This window comes from Dysidea avara, chromosome 12 (genome assembly GCF_963678975.1).
Source record: "Dysidea avara chromosome 12, odDysAvar1.4, whole genome shotgun sequence".
Classification (NCBI taxonomy): domain Eukaryota; kingdom Metazoa; phylum Porifera; class Demospongiae; order Dictyoceratida; family Dysideidae; genus Dysidea; species Dysidea avara.
Window position 1 is genome coordinate 14787840 of NC_089283.1, and position 13143 is coordinate 14800982.

The following is a 13143-nucleotide window of genomic DNA, read 5'->3' on the forward strand; positions in this document are numbered from 1 at the left end:
CTTTAAGTTATTTATGCATGTCTAATCAAGTTAGGTGATATCTCAATTGCTACCATATAAATTTATACTGCTAGAATAACTGATGGACTGCCAAAAGGAGCTAGGTACACACCTTCTTTGAGTATGCAACAATAAAGAGGTAATTACATACACATGGCTTCAAGCATTACCCGCCATACATGCATGCACACAAACTTTATTTTACTGGGAGCTAACTTGTCTGAATACATAAGCAGCGGAAACGAGGGAGGGGGCAGGGGCCATGCCTCCCCCCCCTTTTATGGGACACTGTTTGCAAGAAAAGATCGAGATACTCTAATAGAACAGTCAGGATCTGGATACTCTAATAGAGCATTCACAGTATTCAGAGAAGCAGTGTAGCAAACTACTTAGCTACATATGTGTAGTTATAAACAAGGACATATAATTGGTAGAAGCAGCTATTGTCAGCAGGTAGTGACCTTTTCATTCTGCACCAATGCTATTAGCTATACCATATTATTCAATTTACCAAATATGTCTGCATGACTATTAAGGCTTTATAGCACAAGTGATGAAGGTCTGTAGGACACTGGTCCTACAGCCTGTTTAAAGAACTATATGTTTGAAATGGTAGAAAAATCCATGACTGGACCTGGGCAGCCTTGAACCTGATTAATACTCGAACGCTGACTAGTGTGCACTGTGAATACAAGGTAGTATGTTAGGCCACTTTTATGTGTCAGATCAGGAAAGTTAGCCTAAACCAATGTGGGCAGGAGGTTTATTATTCATTACAATCTTACATGTATCTGACTGTTTTATTAGAGTCAGCTGAATGCTATCTTATTAATCCTCATGAACAGTATTGATCAGAAACCCACCCAATAATACCTTCATGGAACTTTAGCCGTTTTAATCAAGCCCAAAATTCTCCAAAACATTTACAAAATATTGATACAAATTTTAATAGTGGAATTTCTGTTTACTAACTAACTTTACATACTTACTTCTTACTTACTTACTTTCTTACTTATTATATACCTTCAAACAAGCATAACTCAATAACAACTAAGGCTATGTGATTGATTTTTATGTCGCGTCAGCCTGACATATGATTTTTGGCATATTGCAATATGTGTATACAATGCGTGCATCATGAATTTAAATTTACCTTTGTCCTCCTTTGTGTTCCATTTCTTTTTGTTGACAATGCAAGGTGTTGATATGCACTTCCATGACATTGTCAGCATTCTCCATAGTGGCTTGATTGATTGCAGAGGTGTTCATAGTGCTCTTCATTGGAAATGCTACGAACATAACTGAAAACAAAGTGCAATGGACTACTAATGCTGTTGTAATTGATAGATGCAGTATCCATTCACATGCATATAATTAATTATCCTTTGATATGTCAGGAACCATCTCTCCTTTAATGTAGTATGCATGGGTTCAGCACTCATAAATGCAGTACAAAAATACAAGCAAACAAGTACAGTGGAACCTCAGTTATCTGAACCCCTTTGAACCAGGGATGGTCCATAAGTGTGAAAAGTCCGTAGCTCTGAAACTGTGTATAAATAACATTAAAATAGCATAAAGAATTTTTTTAAAAACATCAGTATTATTTTACTACCCTAATAGAACAGACACTACTCTAACAGAGCAGTCATTTCCGTAGTTCGGTTAAGTGAGAATCTGGATAAGTGGGGTCTGGATAACTGAGGTTCCACTGTATGCATGAGAATTTTAAGTTTGTGTAGGGGTCATAGAAATAAAAAGCAATGTGCAAGGGACCTCCCTTGTTTCATTATTATAATCACTATATCAGCTCAAAATTCCTTGCATATACTTGTTGCTATTGAATGATTATAGCCTATAAAGTACACATACTGCAAGAAGGCCATACTATATATATATATATATATACACTCACCATTAAAGGTTACTGAGTTCAACACGGTGCGGCTATTGTCAGTTAACTTTATGGTCAATCCATCATCACTTACTACCACTGGCCTGAAATAATACAACAAGGTGGAAGCATAGTGTTGGCTATTGCGGCCATCAGTGATGCAGGGAACTCCACTATAAACACATCCAGCACGTTGTTTACTTCTGAATTGGTGCTCACTACAGGGAGGTGACCTAATCACATATTCTAATCCCACATTTCTGAAAAATATTAAAACAGTATCGCCTTCTACTAGGCCAGCAGCATCAGATTGGATTTCATTGTTTACAAGAATCACCATTTCATAGAATGGAGTGGCTGAATTATCTGCAGAAAACAGTTATTAAGGTTATTACCATGCAGTAATTGTGACTGAATATTAGAAAATCACCCATAAAGGTGCATTGTATATATTCACACACATATTTTAATATTTTAAAGCATTATATTTCACCACTCCTGGATGAGCTACATGCATGAACGTTTCACCAAAGATGGAACTATTCATGACTTTTGAGAGTGTGGGATGGCCAAGGTAATCCTAGTAGAGTTTCCTGCCATAGGTTCGTAACTGTATCACAAGTCCTCAAAAGGAATGGTGGGTAGTGGGGAGGGGCAAAAGACAGACTTCAATATGGACAGGGTCACAGGGATGGTAAGGAACCAGATCACAAAACATCCTGTCACATGCAGCAAATAAGCTGAAATCTTACAAAAAAGACATATATCACATATTCAGCTCCTGCTCTTATCTGTCTATATAGGGTGTTTGACCACATCCCTGGTCTTGGGTAGGTATAAACAGTGGACCCAGGGACCAAGGACCCTGGACCAGGGGACCCATGAAGATCCAACTCTTTATATACTTCACAATATTCTATACTTGTACTAGGTACCTTTCCAAGTAGTCTTGCATGGCCAATCCAGTTTTTCCCCATCACAGTGTCTCACACGATGTTTATCAGTTAGAGATTATAAGCGCCTCTGAAAAAGTGTCTGAAGGCAGTGAAGCTGCACAATGAACATACTAGTTTATTATTGTCCACCAGCTAGCAAAGTTTAGAAACATTGTGCAAACAATTCCGGGGAAATAACAATTACTAGCTAAGCAAGTTTCACTCAGGAGCTCAACAACCAGACTTCATACATCGTGTTGCATATGCACAATGTTGGTAGCTAGGCGACATAATAGACTGTATACTCATTGTGCAGCAGGTGGGTGGACTATAAATGCAGTCAGCTTCAGACACTTTTTCAGAGGCACCTATAATTTCTAATTGATAAACATCGTGTCAGACACTGTGACGGGGGAAAAGTGGATTGGCCATGGTACTTGGCCATGCTGGCAAGACTACTTGCAGAGGTACCTAGTAGAACATTGTGAAGTGTATATATAAAATTCCAAAAAGAATTGGATCCCCAGGTTCACTGTTTATACCTACCCCTGGTCTTCACAGAGCTGTAGACATGCATGGCATGACTATACAGGCCACCAGAAAATCATCTTACAGGCACAGTATATGGTAAAATTCCAGACATATATACTTGACAAGAACAGCATTGACACAAAAAGTGTTAGAATGTGTGAAAAACTACAAATGCAGTGATTATACCACCACTAAAGAATTATTAATTAGTAAATATTTTGCATCCTTGAAAAGTTTCATATTTAATTGTTATCAGGTATGCTGTTGATACATACACATCCATCACCTTTGTAAATACTTATCAGCAGTTCTTTGATGTTTTGACTTTGATTTTTTTAGATAATCAGACTAGCTATGTCACACAAACACACTTTTATAGACTTATTTATGCAGCTTGCATCTTGTAAACATGCTGTTTAGGATTTGTATTAGATAAATATACGTACTACCTTGTACCATGTACTATATCATTGTGTAGTTTTGTGATAAGACAAGTATTTTACCTTTAAGTCTGTGCTATATATAACTGGGAAGATCAATATAGAGAGTTCAGCTACTTTACGAGTCACCCAGTAGAAAGTTCAACCACGTTACAAGTCGCCTGATGAGCTACAAAGCAAATCACTCTGTAGAGAGTTTTGCAGGATCATCCACTGTAAAAGTTACCCTACCATAACCTGTTGTAACCCACTGTAGCATATTGCAATCCATTGTAATCTGTTGTACCCCACTGTAAGTTTGTAACCCACTGTAACCTGTTGTAATACACTGTAACTTACCGTCGTAACCTATTGTAACCCACTGTAACCTACTGTCGTAACCTGTTGTAACCTATTTTAACCCACTGTAACCTGTTGTAACCCATTGTAACCTACTGTCGTAACTTGTTGTAACCCACTGTAACCTGTTGTAACCCACTGTAATCTGTTGTAACCCACTGTAACCTGTGGTACCTATTATAACTAGTTGTGTCCCACCGTAACTTGTTGTAACCCATTGTAGTCCATTGTAATCACTGTAACCAAGAGTTAATAATAGACGGAGGTACCTCCCTCTATTATTAACTCTTGCTGTAACGTTACCTCCAGTAACCCACTGTTACCTACCCTAATGCACTGTAACCCACCATAACCTGTCGAAACCTACTGTAGCTCAACAATAGGTGCCTTCAAGATAAAAAGCTGGGTATAATCATGGTGCAATAGTGAGACATTGCTTTTAAATAAAACCTGTCATCGGTTACAGAGGTTACAGACATTTTATGCTTTCGTTTACTGTTCCAACCAAAACAGATGTAGTCAAAAGTAAGACAAAAATATACCCCATATTGTGCCATATCTATTATAAAACTCAGCCACATACACACTAGTTTGACATCTCATTAAAAACCTTTACAACTGCTTAAAACCACGAAATTGTGTACCTGTAACAAAGGTAAGACCCTACACAGTGAAATTAATTTAGAACTCACTGTGCCCAAATAAAGTCAAGGGAAAAAACCAGACAGAAATTTTTATCTACCCAGAAAAAAATCACATACTTCCACCTTGTCCAACAAACTGTTCACTGTGCGCATTAAATACTATCATCATGTAGTATAGATGACACTTGGGCTCTAAGCCAACACTAAAGATGAGTCAGAGGATGAGTCAGCTGTCACATTCACGCCTGGTTGACTAGAATGAAATTATGTTCACACATTTCCTAAATAACCATGTCTCACATGTCAAATTACTGCACATACACACTATAATTCACAAGCCCAAACAACACAATTAAGAAAGCAGGGGGTCTGGGAGGTGCAGTCCCCCAGACACTGTAGCTTTCAACTAAAACATCAACTTTTTAGTCAAAAGTAAACTTTTTCAGTCATGGAAAAACTTTTACATTACAATGCTGTTCACTACAGGGTTAATAAACATACAGCATTTAAAAGCCACCTGGTACAGTGGTACGATACCAACTCTCATAGTAAGAGGTCAGTGGTTCAATTGATTCTCACTGTGGAGGCAAAGATTTTTTTTCATTTCTAAACTACTTTTAGGAATACGTTTTTATGAAGCTCTATATAGGGTAATCGAGCATTCTATTATCTTTTTCACAGTTTTCACCCAGCCTACTCCATTTGGTGATGTGTCATTCTAAGGCCTTCCACCAACACCTTCAAGCAACCTTCAGTGAGAAGTTTTTCAGCTACTGCAGCAGTATCAGCTGGAATTACCACAAATCAAATAATGGATGCTGCTAATTGAAGATCTCAATCTATTTTGAAGTTTCATTACAAACCAGCTAACAGTGCCCTGTGGGACAAGTCCACACCTTCAACAGATTCTGTACAAACATCACGTTGATTTGTGATCCAAGCATTCTGAAATGCAATTACCTGACTACCTCAGATCACAGAGTGACAAGAGGAATGAGAGGTGAACATATCAATGTCTCACCCATCCCTAAACAAGTTGATACGTATAATTATGTACATTTCTCTACATATTATATATACTTGTAATTGTATATACACTACAAAGACATGTAACACTGTACAAGTACATACTTACATGCAATGACTTCTCTGGATATAATACTTCCATCAAATGTATAACAATCATAATAATATTTTCCAGCCACTAAATCCTTAAAAGATATATATAAATTACTGGCCAAATAAGGAAATGGATCTCGCCAGGGCAATCCTGTATATGTACGAACTTCGATATCCACACAAACTCCTTTAGTACTTTGATTCCTTCTTCCAGTAAACAACCCATGACATTTAGGCAACACAATAATATCACCATAGTTTGACCAGTCAAGATTAATACAAGCCACATTTGCAGTCAACTTTGATGATGATGCCTCAACAGGAGAGGGGACTGCATAATATAAGCAGAAAACAAAATTAATGGTGTTTAACAGAAACCATTATTCTAGATATGTTACTATGATGCATGGATACCGAGGGGCCATGATACGTGTACTTGCTCAGTTTTGTAACCAGATGCTGGTTACTAACCAGGCTAACTATTATACCAACTATAATGGCATTAAAAGAGTAAACTAAAAATTTTGCATATGAAAGAAAACTGACTCGGGGGAGCAAGCCTCTCTTCAGAGAGAGAGAACCATCATTAGTAATATGATGATACATACAATACATTATTAGTCCTTGGTCTCGTGTGACCACAGTCAGATCAAGCAAAATGAGATCTTGTGGGCACGGCAAGGTGTGTACATGTAAAAAGAAAACAAACAAAAAAAAGACTAACAACAACAGCAACAACAATAATAATTACAAGACAAAAATTAAGTCAAGTGCTTGGTTGACCAATCACTACATTTCCTGGCCAAGAAAATCTTTTGCATTATAATCTCAGTCTCAATCTCTAGGACTCCTCAAGTCCTGTACATTACAAATAAATAAATAAGTATTCAGTACTCAACTTCTCAATCTTTTACCCAGGCTAGCATTGCCAGCACCAGTTGATACATTACTCAACTCAGGGGCGGCTTTTTAAAAGGGGGATTCCACTCTGGAATTGCAACTTCTGCAACTTCTTCGGCCTAGCTGTAAGTTGAAGACCAAAAAAAAAAGGTCACCACCAGCTGACAATAGCTGCCTCTCACCATAGATACCCTCATCAGCTATATTTCCTTATTTATAACTACATGCATAGCTTGCTACACTGCTCCTCTTAAGACTATGTGACTGCTCTATTAGAGTGTCTCGATCTTGACTGCTCTATTAGAGTATCTTGAGTAAGGGAGGCTCTTTCAAAAGGGAGGTTCTATGGAAACCATTGAATCCCCCTGGATCCGCCTCTGCAACTTCTGGGCGTGTCTAGTATTGGTAGCTATTTGTTATTTATGTATTATCAACTTTACCGCAGTTAGCGGGCACTCAGTGGTGAGAGCACTCGCCGATGGTGCACATAGAGCTAGCTATGGTGCAGAGTCAATTATTACTGTCTGACATAGGCCATTTGTCAGGCAAATATCATGCATGGCCGACCATAATGGAACCTGCCTGACAAAATGTCAGATCAAAATAAAAGGAAGTTGTAGAATTTTTGTAGTGATGCATTGTCAATATTGTCAATCAATTAGACAACAATGATTGTATTATTATAGGTTGAGTCACTCTATTCTATCAATGTATCATAAGGATTTCCCTATTATGACGAATTGTGTAAAAACAGTAGCATATCAATGTCAGGTAATGCTTTACTGCATGAGATTGCCTGACATTTTCACTGGTATTTGAAAAAAATTATAATTGTCTCTGCTATAGTGTACTACTACTGTGGACCACTCTACGCAAGTAGTGTATTCTAGTCCTTATCTACTCTGACAGTGACACACTCGAGACACACTCCTTTACTTACATGGTTTATAATTACACTTGTTTCCTCTGCACAACACCGCCATTGATACGTTATTTTCACATCGAGGTATTGCAATTGCACCACCAATATCATTACAGATGTTGTAGGAATAGCTGCAACGCTGCAGCAGTATGATCAGAAGAATGAAAAATACTCCTTGCCACATGTTACTAAAAATAATTTATAGAGTCTGATGCTGGGATCTAAAATTTTGCGCAGTGTGATATTTAGACGCGCGCCGCAGTCTTTTAGCCTAATACGGAAGCCTTAGAAGAAAAGTATAACGGAGGGCAAGAAATTTTCGTGGATTTCGCGGGCGGCTTATCCACGAAAATTAAATACAAGTTGTATGGAGATCTATGTCTAAACCACAAAATCTGTTCCACAAAAATTACTGATTTACGACATTTAGCAATCCACGAAACTTTCTTTCCCCAATGGCGGATCCAGGATGGGGCATTTGGGGCAAATGCCCCCCCCCCCCCCCTTCAAGAAACTGCATACAAGATCGAGATACTCTAATAGAGCAGTCAATTACTCTAATAAAGCAGTCACAATGTTCATGAGGCAGTGTAGTTTACGTATGAAGCTATAAGTAGGATTTTATGTTACATAACAGAAGTGATATAGTTGGTAAAGGATAACTATAGCTATTATTGTGACCTTTTTTTTTTTTTTTTTTGGTCTTCAACTGGTTTTCAGCAAGTTTTTTTTGGTCTTCAACTGTTTTTCAGCAAGGTGCCCCCCCTCTTTCCAAACTCTGGATCCGCCCCTGTTCCATACAGTACAACTTACCGGAATTTTAATTATACAATTGCATTTTACTGTAGATTATACATAGTATAATTACTAGGTACTTATTTTACTTAGAGAAAAGAAGAAAAAAAGCTAAAGTTACAGTGGTGGGCGGGAGACTTGGAGCAGGTGCTGCAGGGACAAAGGAAGCGGAAATTGTAGAGATTGTCTGGGTCAAAGTTATTAGTAAAATGCTGCCAAAAGATCGTGGATTGATTCAAGTCAAGTACTGGTAGATGAACATAAATTCTTGGTAGCTAGATTAGACGGAGGCGTAGTTAACTGGTAGGGCACAGGCCCAACCAATCAGCTTCAGTGCCCTACCAACTCAGTTTGCAGAAACTAGATCGAAATACCCTAATAGAGCAGTCACCCTAATAGAGAAGTCACCCTAATAGAGCAGTCACCCTAATACAACAGTCAAGCATATATTTTTATTTAGTATGGTAAACTGCTTAAATTGCTCTCAAATTCATCTAATTATATAATTTCAAAAAATTTCTTGGTTGCATGTCCCCAGATCCCCCTAACATTAGCATGCAAAGCATATTGTGTACTTTGAACATCACGATTGTTGTGGGTGCCCAACCAATCCTTTGGGCTAGCTACGCCACTGGGTAGCTAGCTAATGTGTTGAAATAAAACTTGGTTTGCTTTATTATAGATGATATGAAATTACATTAAAGTTTGTTGGCGGTGGAGGATTTGGTAGGATGGTGACAAATTGCAGATATTGAAACGATTTGTTGGATGCTGGATTGATTTTATAAAAAGAGTATGTCGTACTAATCATAGTTTGTTTTTTTTGAAATTTTTACAAATTAATTACATAAGATAGTACTAATCATAGTTGTCGTACTAATCATAGTTGCACAGCCTTATGAAGGACCTGGCTTGACAAGATTCTACACTCACAATAGTTGGCTATTATATTATCTGTGTTGAGTCCAATAGAACGCCACTGATGCTTCTGGCTCTCTGCATGTTTTCCCGGGATAGTAATTCTTTTAGTAGACGTTTATAAGGTATAAACTTATGTAGTAACCAACTAAGGCCATGACAAATTGATCTTATGCTTCACGGATGTGGCATTTATTTTTGGAAACCCAAAAATAAATATAACTGAATCATGTGATCTTTGAAAAAGGGTGTTAATATGGCTGTAGACTGTTTGATATCGTGCAAGCAGTAACAGGTGTAGTAACAAAGGGGAAGGAAATGGAGGTCCATCATTTTATTTCTGAAGGATTAACTTTTTCACCTGTCAAGATTAAGATATTCTAATAGAGCAGTCTAATAAGCTCTAACAAAGCATCCTGAAATGATTTTACATTTTTATTTATTTTTTGACCTGTTGGTCACTACTAGTGGGAAAACAATCTGTGATATGATTAATATTGGTATGGCCTAAGTTAGTCAACTTCTGCCGCAACATGTGGAGGAGTACTTGAAGATATATATGACTTTCTTCATGCAGCTACAAGACGGCTATTGCTATAGCACTTGTGGAGTCAATGGTAGCACAGTAAAGGTTCCTCAATGTGATTACAATACACTCAGAGAGTGTTGGCGAGGGGTGCATGGTAAGTGTGTTATGCTAGCCTATGACGTTGTGCATGAAGACAATGATTATGAATATGATTGTGATTATAGCTCACCACTGACTGTGACTCACTGATATATGTACACTGAGCTACAAACTGAAGGCCAAAAATATTCAGGTGGCTATATATAGCTACAATATTATACGTCGCTGAGTCATATACATGTAGCCATATTATTACTTGAAGAAATGTTGTCCTATCTATGTTTAAGGAAGAGTATCAAACTAGTTACCAGAGCTATCGATGACCATTGTCAAACACACTGGCCACAGTCAACTTTTGATCAAACTGAAACTTTTGACTAGCTACTGGCATGGTGATTTAGAGAACTATTATATTTTATGTTATTGTTGATAGGTGTTGAGTGTGGGAAACCTGTGCATGAAATAGAACAAACCAAAGGGTGTTAATTTCAACTATGTTTGCTGGAATGCACTCCTGTTTGACTTATACCCATTAGTATTAAACCCTTATTCATGTGCCAGTGGGCAGATGGTTTCATCAGTATCAATTTTGTCTGCAAAATGACAGGGATGCACAAAAGGACAAACCTGAAAATGTAGCAGCTACTCCTCACTATTAGTATACAGTAGAGGGAAATGGAATGTGAAAACAGAGTAGGGGTGGTAGTAAATGTAGTATGTATATAAATACATTAGATAGAACATGGAGTCAGTTTGCATTATAATTTGGTAGATAGACTTGAAAACAAGTAATAATGCTGACTGTTTTGTACAGTGTCACATGTATGCATGCAAAAATTACTATTATACCATTATTGATGCCAGTGAACGTTCATTCCTGAAATTTCAGATACTCTATTCCTTCTTCGTAATCTGGCAGGAGTATCGAAGTTTCCAACTGGAACCGAAATCACTGAGTTATGAGAATTTCCTGGATTGCTTACAGCAAGACACAATCAAGATACCAAAGGGATTTGTACAGATCAAAACTCTCCTCATAAAACTGCTTCCTTGTACAGTATCGTATTACTTTGACTGCCATTTGCTGGATGGGAGTACTATTTCAAGAGAAGTGGTAATTTGTAAGTACATGATGTGTTTATACACAGTGATTAATTGTTACATATCATAATGTCAGCTTCTATAGCTGATTAAATGCATTGAGTTAATGTACGTAGTTGCATTAGATAATGTGTCTTTTGTGTTCATGATCTGCAATACTTACATTATTATATATACACATACTATAAATTCAGTCAGTGCCAATAAAATAACTTTCAGCAAACCTTTTGCTTGTGTAAAGCTAACTAACAGTAGAGTTGAATGACCTGTGCTTAGAGGTAACACATATATTCAACACTCTATGTGCTACACCTACCATACAAACATACTGGTTTTCATGTTATAACTCATCGATATTTTGAGCAGATTTCCATTACATTACTGAAGGTTTGTACTTGATAGCTTACTGACATATTTCAAGAAAATTTAACATGTTTGCATCAGTAATTTAGGTGGTGATATGACAGCTAATCACACTATTGCTGACTGTCTGCTCTATTAGAGTATCTTGATTGCATGATTGTTATTACATACCAGGGGCAGATCTAGGATTTATAAAAGGGGGGGCTAACTGAAGGTACTAATCTCTTGGGTGAGGTGTGCAAAGCATGCTGGAACTAGGGGGGTCGGGGGGCATGCCCCCCAGGAAAATTTTTAAAAATGGATGCTAAAATACTGCAATTTGGAGACGTTTCCACATAAAATAGATATTCCTGCCTGTAGATATTTTATATACTAGCTGTATACTGCCTTTAGATTATAGGTAGGGCTCTCTACAGCATTTGTTAATGGAGAGGTTTGTGTAGCTAGGTTCAGACAACCAAGCACATGATGCACCTGACCCTCTTACAATTTCCCAACAATAGGTGCATGTTAGAATGTTAGAGTAATAATGTTGAAACTGGAAAATTTTGAAATCTGAATGATACAAGATTGAATCTGAGAGCATTTTCAATGGAAATTGTGTACCTGAATTAAGTATTGCCATCCATAATAACTACACAAGTAGATAAATCAAGCCTTTTAAACAGACCAAAGCACTTCATTGTATATATAGATACAGATAGATTTGAAAAAACTCCATAACAGAACCAACTTGTGCTTCCACTGAATGTTCTATTAGAGTAGTTAGGTGACTGCTCTATTAGAGTATTTCGATCTTGTACAACTTCCATGCTGATCCAGGTCCTTGTTACATAACCTTTAAGATAAATCCACTGATAATACCTTGAAAAAATGTCTACAAGGTGGATTTAAGAGTATTTGTATTATTAGTGATCATATAATTATGCTAAGACAAAATTTCATTATAATCCTCAGCATATTGATCAACTAAAGCCTAAAAGTGAAGGAGGCTTCAGCCCCCAAAGCCCCCCCCCCCCCCCTCCTGGATCCGCCCCTGCATACTGTTGCCTGGCTTATTTTTGTGGAACTCTAATAGGGCTTATATTTTATTCTGTGGACTTCTAACACAATGTACTATATCTAAAGTTTCCAAAAGTACAAAATTTTGCCATTCTAATGTAGTAAAGTAGAAATTTCAATTATAAAGTGGAAATTAAGTGAAGTGAGCAACTGACAGCAGTGATCGGGTGGTAAAAGGTTTGGGTATAAGTCCCTGGTTTGATTTCTGGAGAACTTTTGAGATAGTTTGTACATGTTATTTCTCACTTCACAGTGACTGTTCTATTAGAGTATCTTGATTGTGTTTGTTTTACATGTCTGTTTTTACTTTATATCCCCTCAGCCAATACTAGCTGTCAGTGCTTTCAATCATAATGGGTTTGTGCTATGATGCATATGGACAGTCTATCTGCAGACCAATTGCAGACCATGAAATAATTAGAATTTTCATGTTTAGTGGGTTGCTAATAAGAGCAGGGCACAGTTTTGAAAATATTTCAATACTTTTCTTGTAGTATTGGGATTGGCCTAAAACCATCAACAAGTAGATTTGCACTACAAAGTTTGTGATTT